This window comes from Oryctolagus cuniculus, chromosome 6 (assembly GCF_051225735.1).
Source record: "Oryctolagus cuniculus isolate XC-2025 breed Fujian yellow rabbit chromosome 6, ASM5122573v1, whole genome shotgun sequence".
NCBI lineage: Eukaryota > Metazoa > Chordata > Mammalia > Lagomorpha > Leporidae > Oryctolagus > Oryctolagus cuniculus.
In genome coordinates, this window is record NC_142872.1 from 86,687,579 (window position 1) to 86,704,818 (window position 17,240).

At 41.3% G+C, this 17,240-nt stretch overlaps 1 protein-coding gene across 9 annotated transcripts in view; it reads left to right on the plus strand.

Moving 5' to 3' along the window:
- Nucleotides 1-17,240, plus strand: part of CHD7 (chromodomain helicase DNA binding protein 7) — a 130,712-nt gene that overhangs the window by 5,000 nt on the left and 108,472 nt on the right. The window contains exon 1 of one of the 9 annotated variants that reach the window (XM_089335283.1): nucleotides 8,274-8,295. The exons of the other annotated variants lie outside the window; for them this stretch is intronic. The gene's annotated coding sequence lies outside the window, so the exon portion shown is untranslated. Of the gene's footprint in view, nucleotides 1-8,273; nucleotides 8,296-17,240 lie in introns of those variants that run through there. 9 annotated transcript variants of the gene reach the window in all.

Sequence of the window (17,240 nt, forward strand, 5' to 3'; positions counted from 1 at the left end):
CACTTGAGGAATTTTCTTTGTAAGTACAGTTAGATTTTCTGTCCTGTTCATGGTGTTTGCCTTCCTATTCTGGCTTAACTTTGCATCCTCTCCGATTCTGAAGCTTTGGAACTAGTACTAGGAAGAGCATAGACTTGGAACACAGAAAGGTGTTTGAATCCCAGCTCTATTAGCTTAGTGATCTCAGCCGAGTAGTTTGAGCTTTTCTTCAGCAAATTGGGAAGAATAGTAGCCATCTCAAAGGGTGCTGCAACTGAGTGGAGTGATGTGCTCCATGTGCCTACAGTGGTGTCCAGTCTCTGGTATATATGCTCATTTTCCTCTGGGTTTTAGTTTCCTGTTTGAATCGCAAACAGTGCTTTATAATCATTCCATATGTGGATGCGATGCAACATTAGTTTTGTTTCTAAAGAATAAAGATGAAATATAACCTTAGTTATTAAATGCTAAATTTGATTTGTGCAAATTTGTGATTTGTCCCTTTTAGCCCATGTTGGCAGGTATGAGGAGGAGAGTAACGCAGGTGATTCATAATGCCAACACATAGCCCTCAAACCCCTCTGTCCTCCTGAATGACTCACATTCTTCCCTAGCAGATATATCTGCCCAATGATATCTTGCTTTTGTGCTATTAAAATTATCTTGCATTTGCTCCATGATAGAATGGTGGTTCCAAACTGTGCTGACTAAGGGAAACAGCTAGAGTAGGTTGAAATACCTGTGTAATTTGCTCAGTGGATTGTCACATTCAGATAGGCTTGTTGACTTTTACTTTCTTGATTTTTTTCACTTTAAAAAAAAATAGAAGACATGGGACAATGCTGTTGTGCAGCAAGTTAAAGCCCTGGCCCTCAGTGCTAACATCTCATATGGGCACCGGTTAAATCTCTGCTGCTCCACTTCTGATCCAGCTCCCTCTAATGCACTTCGGAAAGCAGCGGAGGATGGCCCAATTCCTTGGGTCCCTGTACCCATGTGGGAGACCCAAAAGAAGCTCTTGGCTTCGGATCAGCTCAGTTCTGCTCCGGCCTCTGTAGTCATTTGGGGAGTGAACCAGCAGGTGGAAGACCTCTCTGTCTCTACCTCTCTCTGTAATTTTCAAATAAATAAAACCTTAAAAAATAAGACATGCTGTTTAAGTGTTTCATGGGTTCAGAAAAGATATTTTCTAAATTATGAAGCATGTGTATTTTAAAGATAAGCTTGACTTTTTTAAAAATTAAGAATTTATTTTTACTTAGAGAGAAATCTTATATCTGTTGGCGTGTTCCCCAAATGCCTGCAGCAGCAAGGGCTGGACGAGGCCCAAGCCAGGAGTTTAGAATTCCATCAAGGTTTCTCTCCTGCGTGGCAGGGACCTTACTACTTGAGTCATCATCTGCTGCCTTCTCAGGACCTACACTAGCAGGAAGCTTGATTGGAAGCAGAGTGGCTGAGATACAAGCCAGGCACTCTGATATGGGATGCTTGTGTCCGAAGTGGAGCCCTCACCACCATGCCAGATGCCTTTCCTGGTGAGTTTATATTGAAGAGTCAACAAAGAAAAATATTAGACCTAAGAAGCCAAAGTTCATTGCATCAAGGCATGCAAAATTGTTATTTTGGCTTGTGGACATAGTTGTTAATGGAAGCTGTAAATTTTGATGGATGAGATTTACAGAGAAGGAAAAGCTCTAGCTTATATGTCTTTTTCAATAGCTGATTAGAACAGTGGTTCTCAAACCTGTTCATCTCAGATCCCGTGAACTCTTAAAAATTATTGAATGGCCGGTGCCACGGCTCACTAGGCTAATCCTCCGCGTGCGGCGCTGGCACCCCAGGTTCTAGTCCTGGTTGGGGCGCTGGATTCTGTCCCGGTTGCTCCTCTTCCAGTCCAGCTCTCTGCTGTGGCCCGGGAAGGCAGTGGAGGATGGCCCAAGTGCTTGGGCCCTGCACTGGCATGGGAGACCAGGAGGAAGCACCTGGCTCCTGGCTTCGGATCGACACAGCGCACCTGCCATAGTGGCCATTTTGGGGGTGAACCAACAGAAAAGGAAGACCTTTCTCTCTGTCTCTATTTCTCTCTCTCACTGTCTAACTCTGCCTGTCAAGAAAAAAATTATTGAAGATTCCAAATAACTTGTGTTTATGTGGGTTATATGTGTTGATATTTACTGCCTCAGAATTTTCTTTTCTTTTAAAGATTTATTTATTTGAAAAGTAGAGATAGGAGAGAGAAGAGGGTGGTTTCTATCTGCTGGTTTACCCCCAAATGGCTGCAATGGCTGGGGCTTCACCAGGCTGAAGCCAGGAACTTCTGGGTCTCCCGCATGGGTGCAGGGGCCCAAGTAGTTGGGCCATCTTCTGTTGCTTTCCCAGGCACATTAGCAGGGAGCTTGGATTGAGAATGAAGCAGACAGGACTCAAACTAATGCCCACATGGGATGCCGGCACTGCAGGCAGAGGCTTAGCCTTCTGTGCTACAGCGCTGGCTCCATGTCTCAGAAATTTAAACTGAGGAAACTTTAAAATATTAACTAATTAAACACTTAAAATTGTAAATTGCTATGTGTTAATACAAAAACACTTGTTAAGTGAAAAACAACTTTCCTAAAACAAAAACGTGGTGGCATTGTCCTTTTTTAAAAAAAAAATAATTAATTTTTTAAGGAATAAAAATTTCATTTGTACAACTTTAGGTGTCGTTTGCTTGCTCAAACATTAGATTCTCACATCTACTTCAGAATGCAGTCTGTGTACAAGTCACGAACCTCTGGAAGTGTCCGCTGTCTATTCAGAGAGAGTGAGCATGAAAGGCAAATAGCATGTCAGTATCATGCAGGAACACTTGTGACCTCACAGACCCTCCAGGATCCTAGGTTCAGGCTTTTGAATGGAAACACTGCACTAACTGATTGACTGTGGGCAAGGCACTTAACCTCAGAGCCTCCATTTCATTGTCTCTAAAGTGAGGGTTCATATAAATTCCTGGCTGAGGGCATAATGAGAGTAGCAATAGCATCTTTCAAGTATTTAACTTGGTTAGGACTCAGATCATTATCATGCAGCAAGGGTTCCAGACATTTTGTTGCAAAGCTTTAAACATAACACTTCACCGTCAAATATCATAGTTGTTTGACTTTATTTTCTTGGTTTCTGGAAACATTTATCAGATATTGGAGTTCCCTGTGACTCGTGCTCGGGCTGGGGGAGTCAGGTGCAGGTGAGGGTGTCATGTGAAGAGCACACAGTAGAAACCATCACTGGGTGACCCCGTCTTTAGGTAGGGTAGGTGGGGCTGGGAAATGGGAGGGCTTGGATGGGGGGAGGTGATAGCTTTGCTGAGATGTGAAGGATGGGAAAAGTGGGAGGGGATAGAGTTTAAGGCTTAGGAAACAGTGATTGCAAAGATGAGATATTCCCTTGGGCCTTGAATATCTCTGTGTTACTGGAATGTAGGAGCTTGGTGTGGGAGACAGAGCTCACGATCCTGTGCTCCTGTCTTTGGGGTGCACTAGAAGAATCAGTGGTGTTATTTTTTCAGTGCGGTGTCTTTCCACAGTATCTTCTTAACATTGTGGTTTTGTTTTGTTTTTTAAAGATTTATTTATTTATTTATTTGAAAGTCAGAGTTACACAGAGAGAGGAGAGACAGAGAAAGAGAGAGAGAGAGAGAGAGAGAGAGGTCTTCCATCCGCTGGTTCATTCCCCAGATGGCCGTGAAGGCCTGAACTGTGCCGATCCAAAGCCAGGAGCTTCTTCCGGGTATCCCACACGGGTGCAGTGGCCCTAGGAATTGGGCCATCTTCTACTGCTATCCCAGGCATTGCAGAGAGCTGGATTGGAAGTGAAGCAGCCAGGTCTCGAACTGGCGCTCATATAGGATGCCAGTGCTTCAGGCCAGGGCATTAACCCACTGCGCCACTGCACCGGTCCCTTAACATCTTTTAAAAATAGCTTTTCTGTGGAAACCCTTTCCAAGAAAACTTCGAGTAGAGTTGATCCTGCACTGAGGTTCACTGTTTAACCAGTACATACAAAATTCCAGACATGAGCAGAGTAATTGACAGTGACTAAGTGAATTTATGGAAAATGGTGGCCATGCATCTTAAGCATCAGGTATGCAAGTTGTGATCAGAAACAGAGAAAAATGTCTTGTCAGTGGAAACTACATGTATCCTATCATTGTTACCTCCCTTTATTTTTTTTATATGATTTATGTATTTATTTGAAAGGCAGAGTTAGAGGGAGAGAGAAAAAGAGAGAGAGAGAGAGAGATCTTCCATCTATTGATTGACTCCTCAAATGGCCACAACGGCTAGGAGTGGGCCAGGTTGGAGCCAGGAGTTTCATCTTGGTCTCCCACATGGATGCAGGAGCTCAAGTACCCAGGCCATCTGCCTCTGCTTTCCCAGGTGCATTGGCAGGGGCCTGGATCCAAAGTAGAGCAGCTGGGACTCCAACTGATGCCCATGTAGAATGCTGGCATCCCAGGAGGTGGCTTAACCTCCTGTGGCCCAGCACTGGCCCCTTATTGCTACCTTTGACATCACTCATACTTCTACATTCCTGAAGTTGTTTTGGGGAGATGAGGAAGCAATAGGGAACCAATGTTTCTCTAAAGAGAAACCAGGTTTCACCTGAAACGTTGGAGGCTTTTCCATGTGCACTCTCCTTTAGAAAGCAGGAACCCTAGTTTGACCTCTTTGGAGTGGGTTGCCCCTCTTTTGTTAACAGAGGGAAGGCAGAGGAAATCTGGGTTTTCCCTTTGTGCTGCTGGCTGTGGATGTTTCTTCCCGACACCTCTGGGTGCCCAGGCCATCTAGCCTTTTTTTTTTTTTTTTTTTTTAATTTGATAGAGTTAGACAGTGAGAGAGAGACAGAAAGGTCTTCCTTCCATTGGTTCACCCCCAAAATGGCCACTATGCCGATCTGAAGCCAGGAGCCAGGTGCTTCTCCTGGTCTCCCATGCGGGTACAGGAACCCAAGCACTTGGGCCATCCTCTGCTGCCTTCCCGGGCCACAGCAGAGAACTGGACTGGAAGAGGAGCAACCGGGACTAGAAGAACCCAGCGCCCATATGGGATGTTGGCACTGCAGGCGGAGGATTAACCTAGTGAGCCATGGCGCGGGCCCCTGGCCATCTAGCTTTTAGAGTGCTCTGTTTCCCCGTGAGTCAGTCACTCCTTCAGCATTGATGGAGACTTTGCAATATTTCTTCTGACCACCTCAGTTTGTGTATACCGCACCTTAGTGAATAACCTCCTTGCATTTTCCTTCAACATAGCTCATTTATCCACAAGGTCAGAAATTTTGTGGGTTAAAGTAGAAAATATTAAGTGTAGAATTAAAATAGAGGGGAAAACTGTGTCCTTTTACCCCAGGGTCTGAAAGCATGAATGAGCTGCACAATAGCCTTGACTCTTAAATGGCTTTTCTTTTGTAAGAGTGTTGTTTTCTGTAACTGCCAGGGATATTGTAAGTAACAAGAATTGAGGATTTTCCAGGTGCATTAGCATGGAGCTGGTTGGGAAGTAGAGCAGCCACGGCAGGAATGAGAGCCCGCATGGGATGCCAGCTTCACAGATGGGGGCCTAACCACAACACCAGCCCTGAGAATTTAGTTTTTGGTTTACCTTTGGAGCCTGGATATCAGGCCTCTTCTAGGTGTTCCAATAGCCAGTTGAGTTTTCCTGACTTGTAAGAGGTCATGTTTTCTTATTTTTACACCTTCCATTTTTTAAAATTTATTTGAAGCACCCCCACCCCCACCCCTGGCCCAGCTCTCATCTGCTGGTTCACTTCCCAAATGCTGCAACATCTTGGGGTGAGCCAACCCGGGTCTGGAACTGGAAACTCAGTCTCAGCCTGCTGTGTGGGTGGCAGGGAATCAAGTATGTGAGTCATCACCTAGAGGCAGATCTGGAGCTGGGACTAGACCCAGGCCCTCTACTAGGAGATGTAGCCATCTTAACTGCTAGGCCAAACACCTACCTAAGAAGCCACTCTTTCTTATTTATTTATTTATTTATTTTCATTTTATTTGAAAGGCAGAGAGACAGAGAGAGGGAGGGAGGGAGGGAAGGAGAGAGAGAGAGAGAGAGAGAGAAGGAAGCAGAGAGACAGATGTCTTCTATCTGCAGCTTCACTCTTAGCCAGGGCTGGACTGAAGTCATGAACCCAGAACTCCATCAAGGTCTCCCATACGGGTAGCAGGGACCCAAGTACCTGAGCCATCATCTGCTACCTCCTATGCTGCACGTTAGCTGGAACTTGGATTGGAAGCAGAGTAGCTGGGACTACAGTCAGGCACTCTGGTATGGGATGTGGGCTTCCTAAGTGGCAACTTGACACATTGCTCCAAATGGCCGGCACCTAGTACCCACTTTAAATACTGTATTTTCTTTTTGTGTCTTTGCTGCCTTCATTCAACTGGATTGAAATATTTAGTGCCTATTTATGATGGAAGGTGGGGAAAAGACAATGACCCCCAACAGAAGTAGATAAGGAATTTTGTTTTTTAAGTCTTTTGGCTGTCATTTTTGGGGATATACTTACCATGTTCTAGAATAGTGCTGTTCAATTGGTATATAATAGGAACTTCAAATGCAAACTATATATGTTTTTAAAACATTTTGAGAAAAAAAAGCTAAAACTAATTTCAGTTATATGTTTAACTCAGCATATCCAAGATATTCTTCCTTCATGTAATCAGTATAAAAAATTCATAACAAGACACTTTACAAAAGTATTGGAAATCTGGTGTGAAGTGTACTCAGTTCTGATGAGCTGTATTCTAGCTGCTCAATAGCTGCATGTGGCCGGTGGCTGCCATATTGAACAGCCCAGTGCCAAACTCTTTCCCAACAAGTGAGAGCATCAATAAATTCACACACTTATAACTAAATCTAAAATTCTTTGGTCTAATTATGACAATCATCCTTCAAGACAGGTGTTACCCACCCTCATTGAAGGCAGGGGAAGTAGCACCATGTTTCAGGTTTCATTAATAAATGTAGCATTGGAGGGTGTATGAGGGGTCTCAGTATCATTTCAGGAAAAGCTAGATTATCAAAATGAGATTTTATTTATTTATATTTCCAGGGAGGCTGACTAAATGCAGTCTAAGCTGTAGGGAGAAGTAGCACGTTTCTCTGACATTTCAGTGGCTTACCGCCATTTTCCAGATTTTAGTTGGAAATAGTGTTTCTTACCTTGAGTAGTTCATTCTTCCCCCCACTCAGAACCTCTCTGTACCTCTCTGTCTCTAGTCCAACTGTTTGTTTCTTCATGCAGTTGGTTCTGCAAGGAAGAGGAAGGGAGAAAGCCTTCCTTTTTATATCATGCAGGGCTCCCTTCACTTTTTTTCTTCCTTGCCGCTTTTTTCTTCCTCACTTTATCACTCATTCAGAAAGGCGGTCTGTGGCACTGCAGAGCCTTAGTTGGCTGAAGAAAGATAATTGGGAAATGGGTTAGGGGAACAATTAGGGAAAAGGCATTGCTAGAACTAATCTGGACAATTTACTTTAGTCTTGACATCTTAATGTTATTCTCCATTCTCTGTGGTTACCGCTGTAAATCTACCGATAAACTTTAAGTAACCACAGAAAGATGGGCTTCATTTTTCTTTTGTTGCTGAACTTGTACTTGTGCCTTATAAAACTTTAGTAGGTGACAGTGTGTCACTAGAGTGAGGTTTTCTTTTATTTTTTTCTTCCCTTAGTGTTAAAAAAAAATAGAACAACTCACCCTACACCACAGATAGACAGCCTTCTTGGGAATCTAAACAAATAAAATCTTACTTAGATAGTCTGTCTTTTCCATACCCTAGCAGTAGTAGTAGAGAATTTTTTTTTTCTTTTTTACAGGCAGAATGGACAGCGAGAGAGAGACAGAGAGAAAGGTCTTCCATTTTTGCCGTTGGTTCACACTCCAATGGCTGCTACTGCCGGCGCACCACACTGATCCGAAGGCAGGAGCCAGGTGCTACTCCTGGTCTCCCATGGGGTGCAGGGCCCAAGCACTTGGGCCAGCCTCCACTGCACTCCCGGGCCACAGCAGAGAGCTGGCCTGGAAGAGGGGCAACCAGGACAGAATCCGGCGCCCCGACCGGGACTAGAACCCGGTGTGCTGGCGCCACTAGGCGGAGGATTAGCCTATTGAGCCGCAGCGCCGGCCTAGTAGTAGGGAATTTAAGGGAGGTTGGCAAAATGCCAAAGGATTGGCACCATTTTAAAAAGTCAACATAGACACAGGAACACTCATCTCTTGCTTGTTTTGCTCTTGGCCAGTTTCCAGGACGGGAGTGGTGGTCAGGTAAGGCTGCCAGGCGTTTCCTTACCTCTTTAACCATCACATAGGCAGTTATTTGAAGGAAACATGGCTTTTTGATGCTCCTTACTGAAGAGCGTAATATTTCTGATCTGCTTTAAGGTGTATTTGACCTGTTCTCCACTGCCTCCTGTGTCTAATTTAATTCCAAATAATTCTCTACGTTAAGTTTCAGGAGAATTTCTGGAGTTGAACCTTAATTCTGTGAAAGCAAAAATAATTATCTCAAGGTGTGGTTACCTCTAGCAAGAGTTGTTTAACCCAAGAGCTCTTTGGTTTTGTTTGTTTTGGTGATGATTTTAAGATTTGAGTATCAAGGAGGTACAAGTAGTGATGCGGGGAAACTTTGTTGAGGGTTCTTCAATTGGCAGGTGTTTTCACTTCACTGTCCCCTTCCTAGCTCATCATAGGCTGGCTGGAGCACTTCTGACATTAACATTTGGTGGGCTGTGAAGTCTCTAGCCAGCTGCTGCTCAGTGTAAAGGGTTGGGAGGTTGCAGGGTGCATTTTCCTGCTAGTGAATAGGCAAGGAACTTTATCCTTTCTCTGAAACTGGTTTTTGAAGTCACATATCTGAATGTGCTCTTTGATGCAGGGGGAGTGTAGACTTAAAATTCTTATTGAATATAGGAATCTTTGAAGTTAAAGTTCAGTTGTTAGATCATGTTTCTTGATGGACCCTTACAGCCTGAACATTCTCTTTATGTATGTATGTGTGCATACGTAATTATGGAATGATTTAGAGCTATGATGTGTTTGTTTCCACTGTTAATTTTAAGAAAACCTCTGAATGCCAGTCAGCCAGTAGAAAGACCAAGTTTAATATTACTTTGGAGGCTGCCAGAAATGGACAATGGGGAATGAACTTGGAGAATTTACTTTAATTTTGACATCTTAATGTTACTCCCCATTCTCTATGGCTATAGCTGTAAATCTATAGATAATCTATATGTAACCATGAGGAGAAATGGAACTGGGGCAATAAATAAGTAGGATATGCTGACTTTGCTTTAAATTGCTCCATTACTAAGCTAACTCCATTTTTGGCTGCTCAAATACCGCAAAGATATTTCTGTGAAGGAAAGCTGTTGCAATGCATGGAACATAACTTGGGTTAAAGGAGGCAAGTCAGAGTTCTTTAGGGAACTGTTTGATGATTTAGTAAGACATTAAGTAGTCTTTCATTTTTATCAGCTGTTTCTCTGAATATCTTCCCTTTTCACTTTAAATAAATTCATCCAAACAATAGGAAATGCAGAAAATCTGGTTCTCTTTACGTCGAGGTAAGATGTCTTCACAGCTTCTGTACTCAGCATCTTACCTGACTTGACCTCTGATTCAACAAGGTGTCCCTTTTACTTGGAGACAGTTGTAGAAGACTTAACTCAAAGAATGAAATACATGTGTTTCAAAGTCTACTCTTGGAAAAGATCTGTCCTTAGAGAGCTGAGCTTAAAGCTTAGAGCTTCAATCTTTGCAAGAAAGTTGGGAGTGAACCAGCAGATGGGAGACCTTTCTTTCTGTCTCTCCCTCTGTCTGTCTGTAACTCTACTCTCAAATAAATAAATAAAATCTTAAAAAAATTGTTTACTTATGAACAAGATTCTTAAGCTAGGGGAACATTGGTGAAATTTTAAAAAAGACTAGCCATTCATCCATTAGTAGAACAAAAAGGATCAAATTATAAGATTGGTTTTAATAAGCTTCCTATATTGACTGCTTGAGATATATTAAATGCTAAAGTGGTATTTGTATTAAATATAAATGTGATTCCAAGAATAAGTAAATGGTGAAGGGCTGAGTGTCAATGTATTTCTTTCATTTAATGTTTCCTCCCTTTTTTTTTTTTTTTTTTTTTTTAAGTTAGACAGAGTTCCAGTCCTCTAGTTCACTCCCCAAATGCCTGCAGCCGAGGCTGGGAGCTGGGATTGCAATCCAAGTCTCCCGTTGGGGTAGCAGGGACGCAACTACTTGAGCCATTACCCCCACCTCCCACTGTAGCAAGACACTGGAATCAGAAGCAGAGCCACAACTCAAACTTAGGCACTCTGCTCTGGGATGCAAGTATCCCAACTAGTAGCTTAATTGCTAGATTGCTAGGCCAAATGCCTACCCCTCATATCAGATTTTCTTTCTTTCTTTCTTTTTTTTTTTTTTTAAGTTTATTTTTGTCTACTTAAAGGCAAGACAACAGAGAGACATATATAGAGAGAGATCGTCCAACCATCCACTGGTTCACTCCTCAAATGCTGTTATAGGAATTGTCATCCCAAGCAGTGACTTAATCTGCTGTGCCACAGTGCTTGCACTGCTCTCCCCAAGACTCACCCTATGTCATTTTTCAAACATCTCATATGCCTGCTATTCTTATTTATTTATTTGAAAGGCAGAGGCAGAAAGAGAAGTCTTCTAGCTGCTGGTTCAATCCCCAAATGGCTGGAGCTGGGCCAATCCAGAGCCGAGAGCCAGGAGCTTCTTCTGGGTTTCCCATGCAGGTGCAGGGGCCCAAGGACTTGCTTTCTCAGGCCATATCAGAGAGCCGGATTGGAAGTGGAGCAGCTGGGACTCGAACCGCTGCCCATATGAGATGCCTGCACTGCAGGCAGCGGCTTTACCTGCTAGGCCGCAGCACTGGCCCGCCCCTGATATTCTGTCTAGTGGCCGCACATTGGTTGGTTCTGTCAAGTGCTTCCCTTTACACTGGCACGAGTTGCTAGGGAACACACAAGGTAGAGTTCTGAAGACTTTGGGCTTCATACACACTGAACCCTAGTTGCAAAGGGGTATTCCAATTTTTAAGTCATCTTGAATATTTTCTTAACATTCCTAAACCTTTGTTTCCTGAGAATAATAATTGTAACAATTGCACAGGATTATTATGGGAATTAAGTAAGATAATGGCAGTGAAGTTTTTAGCACAGCGTGTGGCATGCGATAAGTGCTCAATAGATGTTAAGTATTTTTATAATAACTGCTGTGACAGTGGTTGTCGAAAAGAGATTTTGGAATGCTTTCTTCTTTAATTTTCTACTCTTTAACCTATCATGAGAAAACTTTACCTTATTTTGTAAAACAGGACATTATCAATGTTCCAAAAATCAGTTTTTCAAGTTCTCCATAAAGCAAACAAAAATTCATCATGTTTTTATTTGGGGATGGGAACAAAAATCGCTATCACATGGCTTTTGAAATGGCTCTCTAGGAAATTTGGTACAATATGTAAAATATTATTTGCTTTCTCAGTGTTTAATTTCTTCCTATTTATATCCAAGATGAAGATCATCAGTTACTTTTTAGGCACTTTAGGTGACATCCTGCTTAAAATTTGTAGGGAGAGTCCCTGGTATTCTATCTAGCATCCAAGAGGTTATATGGCTGAAAAACTGTAGATAGGTCTCTATATAGTATGTTTAGTTCAGTCACACAAACAAGTCTTTACTTTGTTAAATGTAAATTTAAATGTACAAATGTTAACCTTAAAATCAGTGATCCATTTTGCCTCCTTGTTCCCAGCACCTTCCTGTATTTTCATGGTATGCTCTGCGAAACTCTGAGATATTTGGTGCTATCCTTTGTTTAGTGAATGGTTCCAACTGAGTGGCACCAAGGGTGCAGTTTTGAACTCAGTTGATTTGGGAAGACTGTGCCACTTCGCTCTTTCTGATGTTTCTTTATCCTTAAAAAGGAACTTCTAATGTTTCAAAGTGAGACAAAATAAAAGGGATTGTTGAAGTTTTATTTAGTAGCTAAATTAAAAAGAGCTAAGAAGGCAATTTACAATTATTTTGAATTTGTGAGGTTTACTTTTTTGGAGATAACTTTTATTCATCTTAAACACCATTGCTACTTTTTAGAAACTAGAATTTAAGAGCTAGGAGAGACTGGTGTTAGAATTGAGCCTGGAGCTCAGAGTTTTGTTCTTCTGAAAAGAACACAGTTATATCTTTGCTTAATTTAAATATAAGGGAAAAGGCTCTTTCACTTATCATCTTTGCTACAGTTTTAAAACAGTATTTTAATGTATTTTTAATATTTACAAATAAATGTGTTGAAAAATGAGATTAAAAAAAGCAAATGGAAAACCTGTTACTTATTATCTGATATCCATTGGTTGTAATTTAACAAATATCATGGGTAGTGTTTTTCTATATTACTTTATTGAACTATAATCCATACATAATAATGTCTATAAAATAAAAGTAGTCCTTTATATCATAGAATGAATAGAGTGGTTACAATCCGGGCTGTCATATACTTTTACAGAATCAACGGTTTAAGAAAAGAAATGCCTTTTGACTGTACTAAAATTTGACAGAAAGTTCATATCTTTCAAGTTTTTTTTTTTTGTTTTTTGTTTTTTTAATTAATCAGTGAGGCAAAAAGGGAGAGCAGGAAGAGACAGACAAATGGCTAGACAGAGCAGAACTCCCACCCACTGGCTCACTCTCCAAATGCCTGCAATGCCCAGGACTGGGCCAGGCTGAAGCTGGGAGCCAGGAACTCACTCCGCACGTCCCACGTGGGTGGCAGGGACCCAACTATTGCCTCCAAATGTCTCATTAGCAGGAAGCTGGAATCAGGAGCAGAGCCAAAACTCAAACACAGTATAGGATGTGAACATCCCAAGCAGCATCTTAAAACACTGTGCCAACTGCCTACCCCTCAACTTTATTAAAGATAGTTTGTGTGTACTTTATTATCATGCTAATAATGAGTGTTTGTACAAAATGTATAACTTAGTACTCAGTATCTGTGAACTTTCTGTCGTGATGGAAATGTTCCATATATGTCCTGCCCAGTATGGAAGCTACCAAGAACTTAATGGCTATTGAGCCTTTGAAATGGGGCTAGTGACAGAGGAACTGAAACTAGTGACTTCCCTATAGAACCACTCAGGTATAACCAAACAAGACACATTATTTAAATTATCTGAATATGAGATGTAGCACACAACTAAAACTAGAAAACGGAGTTATTTGTTATGTGGATAGCCAGTGTAACCTTTATGTTTCTACTTTTGTTCTCTTTTACCTCTTACTGCTGGGTACCTCATGTCTTTTGACCCTGCCAGACAATGAGTGGTACGTGATCCTTAGGTAATGTTGATACAACTCACTTTGTTAATTTTGAAATAAATCTTTGCTGTTTTTGTCAGCCAAATTTTAAGCACAGCACACTATTTTAAGTAATATCATCTTGTTTTTAGGCATAAATGCCATTTTTCAAAGTTGTTAATTTTAAGTCTTAGTCCCAAATGCTTCATGCAAAACAAAAAACCCTGAGTGGGTGCGTTGCATATCTGAGATAATACCCCATATATTTTTTATCTATTCATAATGCCATGGACATACTCTTAGCCAAAAATAGTTTGACACATTCTTTAGGTCTTTAAGCATCTGAATTATTGCAGATATATTAAATGCCCCTGAAATGTTCATTTTAAAATGCTTACTATTATATTTGTGAATCTTAATAAAAAGAATCCAAAGTACCAAATTTCATATACAGTTTCTGGAGAGGATAGCCTTTCTATTTTCTCAGATGAGAGGGTTGTAGAGTGAATATTCTGTTATGGAAGCTGAGTTCCTAACTTCGTTCTTACCTGCATGGAAATTTCCCATCTTTACTGGCAGTGGGGCCAAAACATTGTAGGTAAGCCCAGGATCTCCCTTGGAAAGGAATTCAGTCTTTATTAAGTCAAGATCGCAGAGCACCTCTGTCCTATGGAATTTTCTAGTATGATGGAAATGTTCTCTGTGCTATCTACTTGAAGCCCTTGAAATGGGGCTGGTGTGACTGACAAAATTTTAATTTTATTTAATTTCATCCAACTTAAACTTAATTAGCCACACTGGGCTAGTTAATACTATATTGGATAGTATACTTCTGGAGTCATGGAGTCATAATTGACAGAGCAGAAATCTTTGAACATTTTGGTCCCTTAAAAGAATTTTGAAATACATTTTTTTTAAAAAATTATGAGTTTATTTTTCAGTTTATCTAAATACATTAAAATGCGTTTGTCTGCAGACACTCTTATTACTAAATAGGCATTTGTTTCCTGGATGAGTTGAGGTACTTTCCTGTTTGATATTTCTTACTACAATTCTATACTTTGCTTCTGGGGGCCTTCTCCTTAAGGGGCTCATGCTCCAGAGGTTTTAACACCCAATTATAATAAGGTTTGAAATGGGAGAGAGGAATTTTTCTAAGGAGAAGTGATTGTATGAAGGAAGGTGGCGGGGGGGGGGGGAGCTGGGGAGAAAAGGCAGTTAGATTTGAGTAGGGAGTTGATGTGTTCCTGTTCCTTGGAAACTCTTCATGGTTCTCCAGTGTTTCACTTTTCCTAGTTGGAAGACCAGTAGGGTGATCAGTTACTTCTAGTGTTGATTCCTTTTTTTTTTTTTAATTTTTCAACCTTTATTTAATAAATATAAATTTCAAAAGTACAACTTTTGGATTATAGCGGCTTTTCCCCCCATAAACTCCCTCCCACCCACAACCATCCCATCTCCCACTCCCTCTCCCATTCCATTCTTCATCAAGATTCATTTTCAACTATCTTTATATATAGAAGATCAACTTAGTATATATGCTAAGTAAAGATTTCAACAGTTTGCACCCACACAGATACACAAAGTGTAAAGTACTGTTTGAGTAGTAGTTTTACCGTTAATTCGCATAGTATAACACATTAAGGACAAAGATCCTACATGGAGAGTAGGTGCACAGTGATTCCCATTGTTGATTTAACAATTGACACTCTTATTTATGATGTCAGTAATCACCTGAGACTCTTGTCATGAGCTGCCAAGACTATGGAAGCCTCTTGAGTTCACAAACTCCGATCTTATTTAGACAAGGCCATAGTCAAAGTGGAAGTTCTCTCCACCCTTCAGAGAAAGGTATCTCCTTCTTTGATGGCCCATTCTTTCCGCTGGGATCTCACTCACAGATACCTTTCATTTAGATCATTTTTTTTGTTTTGTTTTGCCACAGTGTCTTGGCCTTTCCATGCCTGTGAAACTCTCATGGGCTTTTTAGCCATATCCGAATGTCTTAAGGGCTGATTCTGAGGCCAGAGTGCTGTTTAGGACTCTGTCATTCTATGAGTCTGCTGTGTATCCTGCCTCCCATGTTGGATCATTCTCTCCTTTTTAATTCTTTCAGTTAGTATTAGCAGACATCTAGTGTTGATTCTTAATGTCTTCTGTACACCAGAATCACCAAAATGTTTTCTTTTTTAAGATGTATTCATTAACTTATTTGAAAGTCAGAATTACAGAGAGAGAGGGCGGGAAGGAGGGAGAAGGAGAAAGATCTTCCATCTGCTGGTTCACTCTCCAAATGGCCTCAACAGCCAGGGCTGGGCCAAACTGAAGCTAGGATCCAGGAACCTTCTGCAGGTCTCCCTTGTGGGTTGTGGGGCCCAAGCACTTGAGCCATCTCCTGCTGCTTTTCCAGGCACATCATCAAGGAGCTGGATAGGAAGTGGAGCAGCCAGTACCTGGAAGCTTCCATATGGGATGCTGGTGCTGCAGATGGCAGCCTAACCTACTGTGCCACAGCACTGGCCCCCACCCAAATGTTTTCTAATCAGAGATGCCCAAGTGCTGCCTTGATCCTTATTTTGAGGGTCATTATTTGACTCTGATGTGTCAACAGCTGTGAAGGGCTACTTTAGAGCACGGCTAAGACAGTTTTGGTCTGGACATCTTCAGAGCAAGTTTTACTACTAGTTGCCCAGCTTGGTGGAAAACCTTGAATAATTATTCCATGGGTTGTTTGTTTTTTAAAGATTTATTTTATTTATTTGAAATGCAGGATGATGGAGAGGAAGAGGGCAAGAGAGAGAGAGAGAGAGAGATCGTCTCCAATGGCTGCAATGTCTGGGGCTGGTCCAGGAGCCAGGAACTCAATCTAGGTCTCCCATGTGGGTACAGAGATCTAAAAACTTGGGTCATTTCTTGCTTTCCCCAGGTGATTAGCAGGGAGCTGGATCAGAAGCAGAGCAGCTGGGACTCAAACCGACGCTCTGGTGTGGGATACTGGCAATGCAGGCAGTGGCTTAATCTGATGTGTCCCAGTGCAGGCCCCATTTCATGGATTGTACATTTATCAAGATGAAATAGTAGAAACCAGATCCAGGTAATGGAACAAATTGACTTAGTAAGGAGACTTACTAGTATTGAATCACCTTCAGAGAGTTAAATACCAAAGAAGACAGTGCCAGTTCTGGTAGGATATATTTTGAACTATTCTCTTTGACCCGTAGATACCAGAATACTGTAGGTAATCAGAAGAAGCATGAGCCTCAGAAAGAACATTTCTGCTGAGGCAGAATCCCCAGCACTGGAGACAAGTACCTGCTTCTGTCACAGCTGTGTTTTTGTTTAACGTGATGTTTCCAGATATTTTGGTTCCAGAATCCTGATGCTCTTAAATATGGAGAATCTCAAAGAGCTTTTGATTTTGGTGATTTTATCTATAATTTTCTATATTAGAATTTAAAGCCAAGAGATGTAAAAATTTGTTTTTACTTAACAATAAACTCATTAGCATAAGTAACATTTTGAAAATAAAAAAATAACAGTTCCAACAGAAATGTAGAGAGGGAAGGGGCACTGTTTTTGTATTTTTACTCCCCTTTAATGCCCAGCCTATTAGAAGACAACTGAATCCTGTGTTTGCTGCATCACTCGGTCTGCTGCAGTATGATGTTTTGGTTGAAGTATATGAGCACGATCAGTCCTCACACAGAGCTAAAGCTGTAAAAAGGAGGAGTGTTTTAATACCCTTTCAGAAGAGTGTGGATATTCTTCTTTGACACTTAACCAAAACTCAACAAATAGTAGTTCCTTAAATCTTAGTTGGAGTACAGGAGATGAAGCTGTACCAAATTTCTGTACACTGGAATCCATTGGTCTTGT